Raw genomic sequence first — 14,718 nt, 5'->3', positions numbered from 1 at the left:
CAATGAGGGAAACACTTTGGCGTACCTTTCAGAGGAAGCCATAAGTGAAGCCTTCCATCTTCCAGAGCACAGGGACATGATATACAAGAGCATTGAAGGAGCCAGATCAGTGTACGATAATGATCCAGATGCTTGCCTAAGCATAATCAACAAGAACTGGCTACTCAAGAGTCGTCCCCGTCTAAGCAAGGTACCTAACACACCGCATCGGATTGATTTCCAGGAGGAATACAGAGATTTGATTACCATGCTCAACAGAGTTACAGGAGCACCTCATGCCTTCTATTTTGAGAAATGGATGTTTTACTTCATCCAGGTGATTGTTCAAGGAAAGGGTACAATACATTGGGCTAGGATAATTAGCCACTGCTTAGACGTACAGTTGAGAAGACTCAGGGCTACTAAGTCCTTCCACATGAGTTCATACGTCATCTATGCCTTAATCAGGAGCGTTGAGTACGCAGGACTACCTCACAGAGGAGTGATTGGAAGAGGACCCGGCGAGGTCAGAGCTTGTGAATCCTATACCTACTTGCATCATCCGCCAGGGAAGAACTACAAGTTAGTCAATGATACTTTCACGATGAACATCACAAGGATGCTGCAAGGTGGAATTCACAACAGATTATCTCAAGATGCCCAGGAGTTCATCAAGAGGTACGGTGCTTGGTTCATTCAGTTTCCCAAGTTCACTTACATTAGAGTGCATGGATGTCCTTTACCTCCATACATGTTGCCGAGGTACCCGACAGACAGAATTGTGTTACTTGAAGTAACAAGGCAGTTGGCAGCATATGTGAAGGCATTCAGACACAGACATCAGAATGGAGTTCAGGTACCTATTATTTTGGGTAATTCAGTTGAGGTATGTCCTAATGTCTTAGCCATGGATGATGCAGAGAAGGAGTTAGCCTTGTATTCTTTTTCATCTTTTGCTTGGAGAGAGAGCTTTGATCCATATGGACATTTAGAAGAGACGGTCGGTAGAAGATTTAGGCATGAGCACCAAATTGAAGATTTTATGATGAACCTCCTAGATGATCTTGAAGTGAAACGTAAGATACATTCTAGATTGCCTTTGGATTTCATCAGGAAATGCAGGATTTACAGAGTGGCCGACCAAGCTCAGGACAATGGCAGGCACATCCAGTCTTCATATGATAGAGAAAGCAAAACAATAAGTTTGAATTGGAATGAGCCCGAGGTCGTGGATTTAGATGATTTGATGGCACCAGTCTTGTCTTGTACTCGCAGATGGGTAGACGTTCAGCATCAGAAGTTGAGAGAACAAGGCATAGCTATGTCTTTTACTTTGGAAGAAAAACCAGCCGAAGGTGGAGCCAGTGTTAGTGAAGGCAATCCTAATCCTAGGAATTCAGGTGAAGGTAACCTTCGATGTGCCAGTGAGGGCAATCTCCATTCAAGAGGTTCAAAGAGAAAGGAAAGATCAGAAAAGAAAGAGTCTTCCAAGAAAAAGCAAGGTGCTAACAAAGATCAAACACCAGGTACTTCTTCCAGACCGGAAAATAGAACAGTTCGAGTGGAAGAGTCCATGGAGTCGATGGTACAGAATGACAGACAGGAGGAAGGACAGACACAGCATGTTTCGTCAAATGGATCTCTCCAAGACTATGAGTTAGAAGAGGATAATGAAGTGACATCTCCTCCCAGACAAGAAGAAATAGTACACGAAGAAATTCAAGTTCAAGAGACAAGATCGAATATCCCAGATTGGTTGAAGGAAAGATTGACTAAGGTGATCGTAATTGAGGACGAGGACAGTGCAATTGATTTAGAGAGCCTTGTTGGACGTTCACATATGACAACAGAGAAGAAGAAGGCTACAAAGATGTCCAAGATGATTCGAGATGAGACTGGATCCCGAAAACTGCAGATAGCTACACCGGCAGCAGATAAATATGAGGGTGAGATCCTAGCAGAGGATTATGATATACAGACTTTTGAGTTAGGACCATCCACAGCAGAGCAGACTTTAGATGATGCCACCGACACATTTGAGGCATTGAAGGACAAGTTTAGAGAAGAGGTAGAAAAGAATAGAAAGCTTGAGAGAGAGGTCGGTGCATGGAGGACATATTTCAGTCACATCAATGAACCTTTGGGACGTCAGGATCCAGTTAGATCACCAGTGCAGGCATTGCCCCTTCAATCGATCAATGAAGCAGAAAGATTCAGGAACCTGGTCCAGCGTACATGTAGTTGGATGGATAGATCTCATACAGTGGCTATAGAATTTGTTACAAGGATGTCGAAGATCATTCATCAGGCTATCCAAGTTCTTGAGATAATCCACAGATTGATGGCAACAGTAGCTGCATTTGCCCATACCAAGGACGTTGTCATCCCTGTCTTGAAAGTAATAAGACACACATCCAGAAGAATTTTAGCGCAGGAGAGGATCTTAGAAGGTGATTCTCACAGTTTGTTTCAGTGGTCAACCTTACTCCATATAAAGAGTGTTCTCTTCGAGGACATCAGTGTTAGATGTGGTCAAGTTGAGGAGGCGATCAATCCGATCCAGGACAGAGTATTTGAGGTACTTCGTACCATTCTTGGCAGAAGGATCGAGGTCGAGACAGATGTGGATATACAAGAATTTGAGGATAGAATCAAGATCATCTTTCGCAAGGACGCAGATGTTACAGATGAGCAGTATGATCAGATGTATGCCACCATGCTCCTGATTGATAGAACGAAGGAACTTGAACCTACTTGGGACGCAGCTCTTCTAGATGCATTCGATCAGGTCATCCACTTAGAAGAGAGTATCAAGAATCTTCCCGAGATTCCAATCACAGAAATCGAAGGAATCGTGACAAAATTCATTGCATATGCTAAGAAAGAGAATTGGAAAGGGAATAAGATTCTAGATGAAAGGTTGTTACAGATGACATGACATCTTATTTCTCATTGGTTGATACTTCCTAGATTGTTGTGCCGAATTTAATATTTGGCTATGTATTTAATATTGTTCAGTAAAAAGGAGGTCATTTGTAACAAACCCTAATTAGGGTTTAGGTGTCATGATCTTGTCCATTGATTTACTTTCAATCTGGACCTTTCATTGTAACTGGGGATGCTATTTATACCCCCATTTTTCATTTCATTTAGTAATAGTGAATAGTTAATAGTCGAATAGTCAGATAAGAGTGAAATAGAGAGATTAGAATTAGAAGCAATTTCATTTGTAGCAAGATTGAGTCTTGAAGAGAGAAATTCAAGCAATTGTTGTATATGATGACTTGGAAATCAATAAAATATTGAAGTTATGGTGTTTTGTTGCAAATTTCTTAAGTTATCTTCATGGTTGTTGGATGTACTTGAATCACGCTCAATCAAAATAGTTTGTTAATTTGAAAGACTAAGTGTGGGATTTGATATTTGGTAGGATTCGCAATCCAAACCACTAGCTTCTTGCTGATTGTAGGAACGCCTTGCGTGGTCGACTGGAGAACATTTTGAGTCCTTAACCTTCAAGCATTTTCGTATCTAGGATATGTACCTTCGTAGTAGTGTCCTTGGTCTTTGATGCATTGAACATCATTATTACCTTAGAAGATCGCACTAATTTCAATTGAGTTGTTATCTTATGGCAAAATTGAAGTTGGTTGAGTCTTGCCAAATCTCATTCATGCTAAGTCATTCATAGGGTTAGGCTAGATTAAACCTCTTAAACCCTATCTTTTGCTTTTTTTTTTGAAAGTTCCTTTAGTTTAGTAAAATCTTCGAGCTTTGAATACGTAAGACCCCTTGGAGGAAACAGCAAATCACATCATACCACTAAAAAGCTTGTCCACACGTGGAGAACCCACTAAAAGAACCTTGGAGTCCACCTAACTGATCCTTTTTGCAGATCTTCAGCAGTTAGAGACTATTTTTTCAAGAGAGGATAAGATACCTATTGGTATTTTATTCTGTGTATGATTGTGTATAAAATACACGTCAACAATTTGTCAGTCCGGAGACAATGGGAATCATTTTGCCTTCAGAGAGCCTCGACCTAGCTATTTTCTTGAACTTGCCAATGCGTACACAAATTATGGCAAAGGACTTCAATATAGTTTAGCTATTTAATATATTCGCCGCTGTGTATGTGGCTACATGATTTGACAATTTCTGCCTTGTGGCACGCTTGAACGACAATTCTTGATGTGCTACAATAATTAGAGTCACCAATGTGAATACTGCCCATGGCAACACATGCGACAGATATCACTCCCGATAATCCAACCCCAATATTTCCAATACGATACTCTTAACTTGAATCGACACGATATTGGAAAATATTAAATATACCACATGAATCGCCACTATTGAATATGGTAGACTAATATTGGATTTATAACTTGATCAAGCACATAGGCAATCGGTTCCTGATCATACAAAAATTCATCATAAGACAATATAAGACAATGTTGATTATCAATATTTGCAAATATCTTTATTTTTTGGAATAAATCCTAAACCTTACAAATTTGTCTCAAATGGAGACTTACAAATTTGGCCCAACTAGGAACTCCGTGGTGAATCCACCTCTTGGAAGAACCAGGTTTTCGTCCAGCCCTTTTATCGAACTCTTAAAGGTTTTTGTCTCCAGAAATCACAAGTCGTTTATCAGATTCAAGCATGCTTTTACTTCTCCCAGTGAGCCTCGTTATAAAGACCTCCAAGAACTTTCTAGAAGACAAGGCCGACTTGTAATATCTTATTGTTTATTTAATTAAATTAATTATTATTAAGTCATCATTGGATATTGTATTTATTTTTTGACAACTTAATAAAAACTAATCTAATTAATTGTCACCTTACAAATTGGGGATATTACAACATCTCATGTTAAGTCTATGGATACATCTTTACATTTCTTTTCGTCACATAATGAGCTCATGGATTGATGGTGCTTTATTAGCTTCTCATGTTGATTTTATTGATGTCATTGCCTTATCTCACATTGCATGATTATATTATGAGCCTTAGTGGGGAGCTTTTTACAAGATGAATATGATGATCTAGTGACAGATCCTTACATGTAAAATACATATTACTTGTTAAGCATCAAGACATAGACAATGATATCTTGTCAATCAGCAAGTTTAGATTGTAACTTAGGGATAGAGCTTACAATGCTTCGATTCATCTTGCTTGTTCTACACCTCTTTTACCTCTTTGGCTAATGCTTGCATTACATATTTTTCTAGCCTTAATTCACTTGACAATAGCATAGACATGGACATGTTCCCTAATGATCTATCATTTGATCCAGTCCATAACATGAATTACTTCCATGCTAGGCTAGATACATTTGATTATAAATTTGTACAACATACACATCAAATGTTAGGAAAAGCATAAGATGTTAATTTACCACCACCTATCATACCTACATATACACTTAATTTGCCTTCTACACTTCGGCCTACATATAAAATGAAGTATGGCATTATTGAACAAATACAAAGCACTCAAGCTAAAATATCTCTATGGGTTGTAGTGTGTGAATCAACATTTTATAGATATATCATGCAAAATGTTTTAGAGAAAGTGCAAATTGCATTTTACACACCCATAATTAGTCACATATTTAATGTAATGTCATGTCCCTTCCTTGGTCGTTGTATATATCTTGAATAAAGCAATTATTATAATAATTTCCAATGAATGATTATTATAAATTTATTTATTAAATATTATTATTACTAGTAATATTCATGAGATATTCAAATGAAAAATAAATTAATATTATAAACATAATTTACATATCCGTAACTGCATCTCAAAGATTGGAGAAGATCGATACACAACATAAATATCGATCTGCTTCATACATAATTGATGATGATAGTGAGTAGCAATTGAGGATCCCATAAAGATAACCATAGTAGGACATAGTGATGGTCCATCACTATTGAATAGACAGAACAATCAATCCTCATCGATATCCAATAAAGGAAGATGCTACAAACTATATCAATAGATTACCAATTAACAATGTACAGATTATTTCCATTATGAATAGGCAATCGATCACCATTGGGGAACCAATTATATCGATGGAGGCAACTGCCGTCATGAAACTCATTTTCTACATTCATCGTTGTATGAAAGATTAGGAAAGAAAAGTGATTAAATTAAGACACATAATGATGACGTAAGGAGGACGATTAGTTATGGGTGCGATTTGAATCTAAATGGAGTTGCCAATAACTAATTAATTACTACAAAGTGATGCGATTCATAGTGTTAAGGAGTCCTGAACAAGGAGATGTGTCTCGTCGATAAGAAGAGATGCAACCCCTTTCATTGGTAAGATATAAGATAGCCGTGGGGGAGATTAATGGAAAAGGGGGAGGAAGGAAGGAGGAGATTATAGGGATATACTATGCAGACCTACGTGGAGGAAATCCACTATGGGTTAGATAACCAGATCGTTTGAACATAAGGATCGTCCATATCAGATCTGAACTATTATTAATTAACATCTTTGTTCTTGCTGGTATGCATGGGAATGTGTTTAATATTTATGCTTATATATATGAAGTCCGATAATGTTCTTGTGCAGAATATAATAATAATAATAATAATAATAATAAAATAGTAATAATAATGATGATGTTTTATAAGAATTGCGTATGTTGTAATATATATAATGATAATATCTAAGAATAAATAACGTATATAAATAAAATATATGTATATTAAATTTAATAAGTATTAGAATATAAATCAGATAGAATCTTTAAGTTAATATCAGAAAGAAGCCTATGTTTCTAGTTATCATTGATTGGATTCATGTTTAAGATAGTTTTGTCTCCTAATCAATTTGGTTTAAGCCATAAGTACGTTGAGATCAAAGAAATGGGACTCAGACTCGGCTCGGACTCGGCAAGGCCGAATCGGACTCGGACTCGGGACTCGGAGTCAGACTCGGCTAAGTGAAAAACTCAAGAAATTTAGAGATTTTTAAAGATTTAAAACTTGTTTCAGGCACCCTTTATTGAATACACCTTAAAGACACAATAACATCATCAAATTCGGCTCATTTGATTACATACACAGGTATACATCAATCACATAAGCATAAACGCAAATTGTAGCTAAAGGAAATAACAACATAGATATATAAATATTGTCAAATGTATACAATACTACAAAACTCATGGAATAAAAAATCCATGTCATCATATGATCATCATCAAATGTTTCATACAAATACCAAAGGTAAATACAACTACAAGCCTATGGCTCAGAGGAGCCAGCACGGCTGCACCCTCTAGCCTCGGTCCCCTGCGAAGGTGTCTAAGGTAGGTCCTGGATGATTCGATAGCCATAGCCACTCCCCATGACACCATGCCATGCTCACCAACATCAGGAACATCTGTGTCACTATCTGCCTCTGAATCTCCTATCTGTGCTCATGCTCTTCGCTCCTCCTCTGCCATGGCTACAGTCTTAGGCTCTATATCTATCTGGCCGATCCAATCAGTGTTAGACTCGGAGGTTAAATTTTCCCTACTTCTATTGACGCAATTTCCCCCCATATTTTTCGACGGGGGTTTGGGGGCTGTGCCCCCAAGGTGGGGTCAAGGGGCATCGCCCCTTGCGGGGTCAAGGGGCAGCGCCCTGCGAGACCAAAAAATCTTATTATTTAATAAAGGCGTTGGGTGTTATTTTTCTATTGGCTGACATGTTGTAACTGTAATTTTTCTCATTCTCAAACGGAGGTTGTAGTGAACAAAGACGAGACTATTCATTTTAAAAAAAAATTTTAAAATATTTTTTTTTTGTCATTTTACGTAACCCAGCCAGTAGCCGAGTTTTAGGCACTGGACTCGCTGAGTTTGGCGAGTTTTTGCCAAACTCGCCAACTCGGCGAGCTCGCCAGACTCGGACGAGTTTGAGTTCGAGTTCGAGTCCGAGTCCCAAAGACTTAGCGAGCATGTCTCGGACTCGGACTTGCGGAGTCTGGCAATTTTCTAGCGATTTTTCGTTTCTCTGGTTGAGATAGATTAATTATGGTTAAAAAAAGCCCAAACTTGGTAGGGGACATTACATGTAATCTATACATCCCATAGTTAGTCACATCTTTAATGTGATCTATACATTCAAAGGATACTTATGATAGAATATTTAACGATAGAAATTCCACCTTAGTTAATACTTAAGGATGCTTCACCTTTGCTGATTATGGTGGAATTTGGTGGATATACTATTAACTGATGTTTAGTTGACAATGGATCTAGTCTTAGATATGCACTCAAGATTGTTTGAAACAATTAGAGATCGATATGCCAAAGATACAACCATCAAATGTCACTATAAGAGGCTTTGATAATAGTCCTAGATCTTGTTCGGGTACTACCATTCTTTTAATCCAAGTTGGACCACCCACACTAAATACACAAATCCATGTGATTACTTATAAATTGAATTATAATATCCTTCTTGGACATACATGGTTGCATGTTATGAAAATAAATATTTCTATAGTACTTCATCAAGGAAAGCTTCATTGCATACCTATGGATCCTAAACCATTTAACTTATGCACTCAAATTGATACAACTAACAATTGCATTGCACAAAATAAACCCTTAGAGATTACATAGTCTCATACTCGATTGTGGTTCAGGTTCATTAGATTTCATGCTTGGTGGTTTTGGTGAATACCATGTGGACCCTAAGGCTTATGGAATACCATCTTTACACATGGATCTTCTATCTATGGGAAAACAGTTGAGGATACCAAGATGCAAAGGAAACGTGCAATTGTGAAAGTGATTTTGAAAGTAATACATCTTCCAAGTTTCGATCACCTCATTGAGATTTAAGCAAATTTTGGTTTGGGATACCATTTATTGAAAAAACTTGGATATAAGAGTATTGAACTAGGTAAGAATGAGCAAGTTTATAGATGATGTCAGACATAGAGAAGATAAAAAAACCATATATTATTGGATATCAATTAGATGAGATCATTAGATGGATGGGAGAGCCCGATTAGAAAGGAAAAGAACCTTGTATTGCAATTGAGTCTCATCCTAATGAGGCTTCTTGTTCATTTATTACATGTGATATTGATTATGGGACTTCATTTGAGCCTTTGATTACTTTATCTTCTTAGCAGAGTTCATTGATTACCATTACTTATATGTGTCATTATTTGTGCTCCATTTTATCCACATATATAGATACATATGAACTCTAGAAAATATGTAATATCCTCGTTTTCGGATTCTCTAGCAGTGCAGTTGTCGTCAACATTTTTGGAGCAACAAGGGAGTTTAAATTAATAAAGTGACTTTATTATAATGTCAACTTTAAATTATAACATAAAGTTGCTTCTGAAGGGAGAATGAAATAAAAGAAATAAAATAAAGTATTTCTCTCAAAAAGGGAAAAGGCTATTATGAAAGGATTCTAGAGTTTATTTGTTTTCACTTGTTTTGGAGAGCTATCTCTTGGATCATCTTCTAGGATGAAACCATTGGAGATATGGCATAACTTGGACGGAAACCCAAGATCACTTAGGGAGGGATTCATCACGGAATTCTATTGGAGCTACATTGCATTTTCAGATCAGATTTGGAACTACATTGCACTGCAGATTTTCAGATCAATTTGGAGGCATTCATTGGTGGCTTTGTGACTTGAAGACTAAGGGTTTCAAACCCTAACCTTGATGCCATTCATTGAGGAAGGTAGCGACTTGATCAAAGGAGGATTTTTATGCGTATGTTGGCTGCTAGGATTTGGTTGGCAATCTGATTCTCATAGCAGACCTTTGGAACAGTCCTATTTTTAGATCAACATTTTCATCTCTTTTTGGGACAGCCCTGCACATCACTTCAGCAAATCCTAGCGCTGCCATTAGGAGGTATTTTTGGAGCTGATTTGTATGTCATTTGATTGTAATACGTCTTTCTTGTTTGGAGAGATGGGTTCGCTCAGCTAGGGCATGTTTATCAATATCTTTTGGCATACTTCATGAGAAGGTCTGAAATATATAACAGCATTATTTTGAGTTTGACTCAACAAATAAGGTCTTTATTTTACATTTTCCTGCATGGTTATAAGTCTGATCTCTTGCAGCAACCTGTACATTTCTAGGATTTAGATTTTATGCATGGTATTTCTAAAGATTCTGAATTTCTGAGCATTATGAGTTGATATAATTACACAGGTCTGCAAGTAAAGTCGGATATTCGCATTATTGGTTTGTACTCTGCATATATGTTATTTTTGCAGTCACTGTTATTTCATTATATTTATGTTCTCTCTTAAAATAATGTGTGAGCAGCAATGTTTCCATGAAATATGAAAGGTTGTTGATTGTGGACAGCATAATATTCATTTTCTATGCATTTCTATCTGAATTGGCAATAGTTATAAACCCTAAGACATAAACTATAATCAGAAATCAGGAAGCAGTGGGTTGTGTGCCAAGTGTTTGACGAATTGTCAAACATGTAAAATAGGAGAAATTAGTCCCGATTCAGTAGGGGTTCTTACAAAATAATACATTAAAATATATGATCTGAGTGAAACCTTGCCAAGTGCAACTCTTAGTATAAGTATTATATAACAACCTCACACATCATATAGCAGTTTGGATGCTACATCACTTGGGCACAACAACTATGCATTGTTGGTACATGATTTTTGCAAATTGCACTACTAGCATGTGCTGTGGCATTTTGCACCACATGTCTGTGACAAATAGAAGCCTCCATGCCACAAGATGATTCATCCCATACATGACCAACACATGTCAATAGTTGAGCCACAAAAAGTTCCAGCCATATAGATGCAACTTGTGGTTGATGTTCTTTGCCACAATATGTATGTGACATTTGTTTGCATTCACTTGTGTACTTAAAGGCATTCTATATAAATACCTACACAATACATAGAGTACATGCAAAGAAGAACTAATTAGCATTCCCACTGCATAGTATAATTGTGGAAAAGGAATCTAGATTTTGTAATGAAAGTTTGTTAGTTTAAAGTCATGACCAAAGATAGGGCCATATTTACAAGGGCCATAAGAAAGGCCGAGCCTACAATAGAACAATGGAAGAATAGCAATGCCATTGCAAAGTGCGCAGAGGTAGGCCTAGCACAACATGGTTAGCCACCACAATCATCTCAATTGATAAGTTAGGGACTTGGGTATGGGATGTGTATTTTGATATGCATGTATATTTATGCTTCATTGGAATACTAGAATTGTGTATTTTAGATTTTTATTATATGATGATGAAGATTGATCAAAATTTTGTTTGCCTTTTGTAGCCTCCTTTTGAGAGTGGCTCAACTACATTGGTTGAGTACTCATAGAGATGGTCTTGTAGGTCTAGTTGGAGTGAGATGCGCGCAATGACTACCGACCTCATCTAACAGGGGGATGCTATGCTAAGATTTTTGAGACAAGTTGAGGGCTTCTTATGAGTAGCAGGGAGAGAGATTGAGCTACCACCGAGGTCATATCACTTACAGCAGAGCGAGATTAAGCAGTCATGAGAGTAGATTGAGCTACCACAGATGTCACATTACTTACTAAAAATAGGATCAAGCAACAATGGGAGAAAATAGGCTACATGAGAACAAGCAACACCGCCTATAGACGTAATGCACCCTCGATTACAAGCATTGATGGCATAGATTGAGAGGTTGCAAGTTAGCAAATTCATTAATAGAGATACTATATTGTGTTGTAGCGGTGGGCACTTTTTAACTAGCAAAATTATGTACATACATTTTGAGATATATTTATATATACAAAATTTGACTCGAGCATTCCATGTGTTGTGAAATTGCAATGCTATGGATGATTTTATTTTACATGCATTTAATATATGAGATGGATATGACTTTATGTGAAAATCTTTATATCATGATGTGAATGGAAACTTCTGTTTATAAATACAATTGTTTGTTTATGCAAATAAATATTTTTTACTATGCTATATGAAATTTTATGCTTGTTCTACATTTAGTTTAATAGACCCTAGGAAATTCTCAATATTTTGTTACAACCCTCAAGTTGTACCTAAATTTTCCACCATTTTTATTTATTAATAAATTTAATCAAAACTTGTATGTATTCATTCATCTATATGTTCAAGCACCCTTCTATCTATAGGGGATAGACATCCATCCATACATTACATTCATCTACTCAAATAATATAAATATTTGTCCATACAAGACATATATATAGCTTTGGCTAGGGACTTTTACTCACCAAAACATCCATCATCTTGAGTCTTTCAATGATGAGCACACTTCCCTAATGGAAGTGCACCGATCACTGTCAATCAGGATTATATTAAAAAGACTTGAGTTCCACCTTAGAATTCATCCTAAATCTTATAGCATCCAAACAAATCCATCCACTAGATTCTAAGTCAACAATTTAGATTTAATTAAGGGTTTAAATTATGCTGATTGAGTGATTAAATAATTTAACTATTTAGCATAAATTGCTATATCCAATCTCTTGGAAAAATTGCCAATCGTATTTCAAAAGACTTATGTACTGGGAACCTTCTTTATTTATTTGGATTGTCTACGTACCCATATCCATAGGATCAAGGTGTTATATATATGTAGTTATGTTTAGACACAAGGTGTTATATATATGTAGTTATGTTTTTGTCTAAATTTTGATGTAAATTGCTAAGAGTGGGTACACAACCCTTTCTAGGGCCCCTTTTCTGTAGACTTCTCTTTAAGTACTACCCATTAAGGTAAATATTAATTCCTCAAGTGCTTAGTCATTTAGACAAAGACTTGTTATATTCTTATCTTAGATGGATTATTCAGAGCTTTCTACACTTTATGGTGACAATTTACTTATTATTAAACTATTGCTAGTTTTATTTATATGAGGAAGATTTTCTTTTCACTTAGATTTAAATATAAGTTATCTTTATCACTCTTTGATGATGATGATGATTTAAAGGGAGCATACCACATATTTTGTTGTTGTAACTGTGTTAGGCTATATGTACAATAATTCAATCATGATGACATGACTTGTGAACATGAACTTATATAGAAACGGTTTTAACTTTTATATAGAAAAACATCATTTGTGAACATGAACTTATATAGACGCTATTAATAACATTAGGAACGGTTTTAATTTTTATATAGAAAAACATGAAATAAAACAAGGAATATTCTAATAAATATTTAACAAATAATTGACATAATTACTCGCTTTGCATGTTGAACAATATTAAAACTCAAAAAATACTATTGATATCAAAAGACATAATTAAGATTTAGTGATAATTTTTATTCCATACTAAATTTATAATATTTTAATTTAAAAAAATGATCTCAAATTTATCACTCTATGAGAAAATAAATTAGATAAATTTAACAATCTTTAAGTAAAATAGAATTATTATTTAATAACAATTCTATATATTGAACCAAATTTTCACATTTTATCTTATAATTTTGTTCGTAACTTTATATCTTCCTATGATTATATTAGCTATAATTTAAATAGACATTGGATTCAAATGCGACCAAAAACTTAAGAAGTTTAAGATATTTCACACTAGCTAAGGTCATACGGGCATTGAACTAAATGATTTCCAAATAAAATTTAACATGTTTTCTAATAATTAGCATCTAGCGAAACTTTCAATTATTCCAATACATCACTTAATATGACCTACTTGAATACCATTTCAAACATCTTTTTTTTCTAACTCTCAAGAATTACAATGTTTATCAATCATAAGGTTGGAAAACTCGTATAAAACCTTTTCACTTATGAACTTATTTTAGATTTTGATAACTCAAACAAAACCTTGTCAATGCACAAAACAAATGGTTACAGTTTTATGAGGATTACTAAATCATTTTTGTGGTGAAACAAAGTCAGTTACAGGAAACTTAGAATTTAAGTCAATGCGTATGAAAAAAGATTAGTTTGGTTCCAATTTCAAGGGGCCATATTTGATGGAATCTATGGAGAAAAGAAACCAATTACAAGGAACTTATATTATCATGGTGATTTTAGGTTTGGTGCCCACAGAAAAAAATGCTCTTGATTTAGAATTAAAAGGGCTTTTGGAATTGTATCTAAAGAAAGATCTACATACTCTGGAGACCCATAATAAATTTAGGATCTACATACTCTGGAGACCCATTCCTCCCCTGCCACAAGAGTTGGATTTGATCATGAACGAAGGCATTTGGGTGCAAAAGTTTGAAGTCGAGACAAATATGGAGCATTGTAACACTTGTAAGAAAGATGGGCATACAACAGACGCCTTCTTAAAAGGAGAGAAAGGTAAACAAAAGGTTGGCGAGGTGTGGATTACATCGAGAACATCTTCCTTGATGCCAGGTCATGAATCTCCCTTGGAAAATCCCGAATACATAGGCATCATGAACTGGCGGCCCAAGGCAAGGAGGGGACCAATGGTGCGAATGGGGATGAAGAAATCCCTTACGACAAAGGCCAAGAAATGGAAAAGGGGGGTGAGGAGATAGCAAAGGATACTCCCCAACTGACGGTTATGAGTAAGGTGTCCCCAATCCCTCAAGAGACAAACATAGAGTTGAACCCGAACTCTGACTTGAGCAGCCTAGAAATAACCAATAATCTGGGTTTGATCATTAGCACTTCAGACGTTGAGAGAACACCTTTGGGCGTTCTTGAGGAAGGCCTTG

At 36.0% G+C, this 14,718-nt stretch overlaps 1 protein-coding gene across 2 annotated transcripts in view; it reads left to right on the top strand.

The window, feature by feature from the left end:
• LOC131043834 (pentatricopeptide repeat-containing protein At3g12770) overlaps positions 1 to 14,718 on the top strand; it is a 101,758-nt gene that overhangs the window by 58,459 nt on the left and 28,581 nt on the right. The window contains exon 3 of one of the 2 annotated variants that reach the window (XM_057977069.2): positions 11,314 to 11,817. The exons of the other annotated variant lie outside the window; for it this stretch is intronic. The gene's annotated coding sequence lies outside the window, so the exon portion shown is untranslated. Of the gene's footprint in view, positions 1 to 11,313; positions 11,818 to 14,718 lie in introns of those variants that run through there. 2 annotated transcript variants of the gene reach the window in all.

The sequence above is a fragment of the Cryptomeria japonica genome, chromosome 6 (assembly GCF_030272615.1).
Source record: "Cryptomeria japonica chromosome 6, Sugi_1.0, whole genome shotgun sequence".
Taxonomy (NCBI): domain Eukaryota; kingdom Viridiplantae; phylum Streptophyta; class Pinopsida; order Cupressales; family Cupressaceae; genus Cryptomeria; species Cryptomeria japonica.
This window is presented reverse-complemented; position numbering and strand designations above follow the sequence as displayed.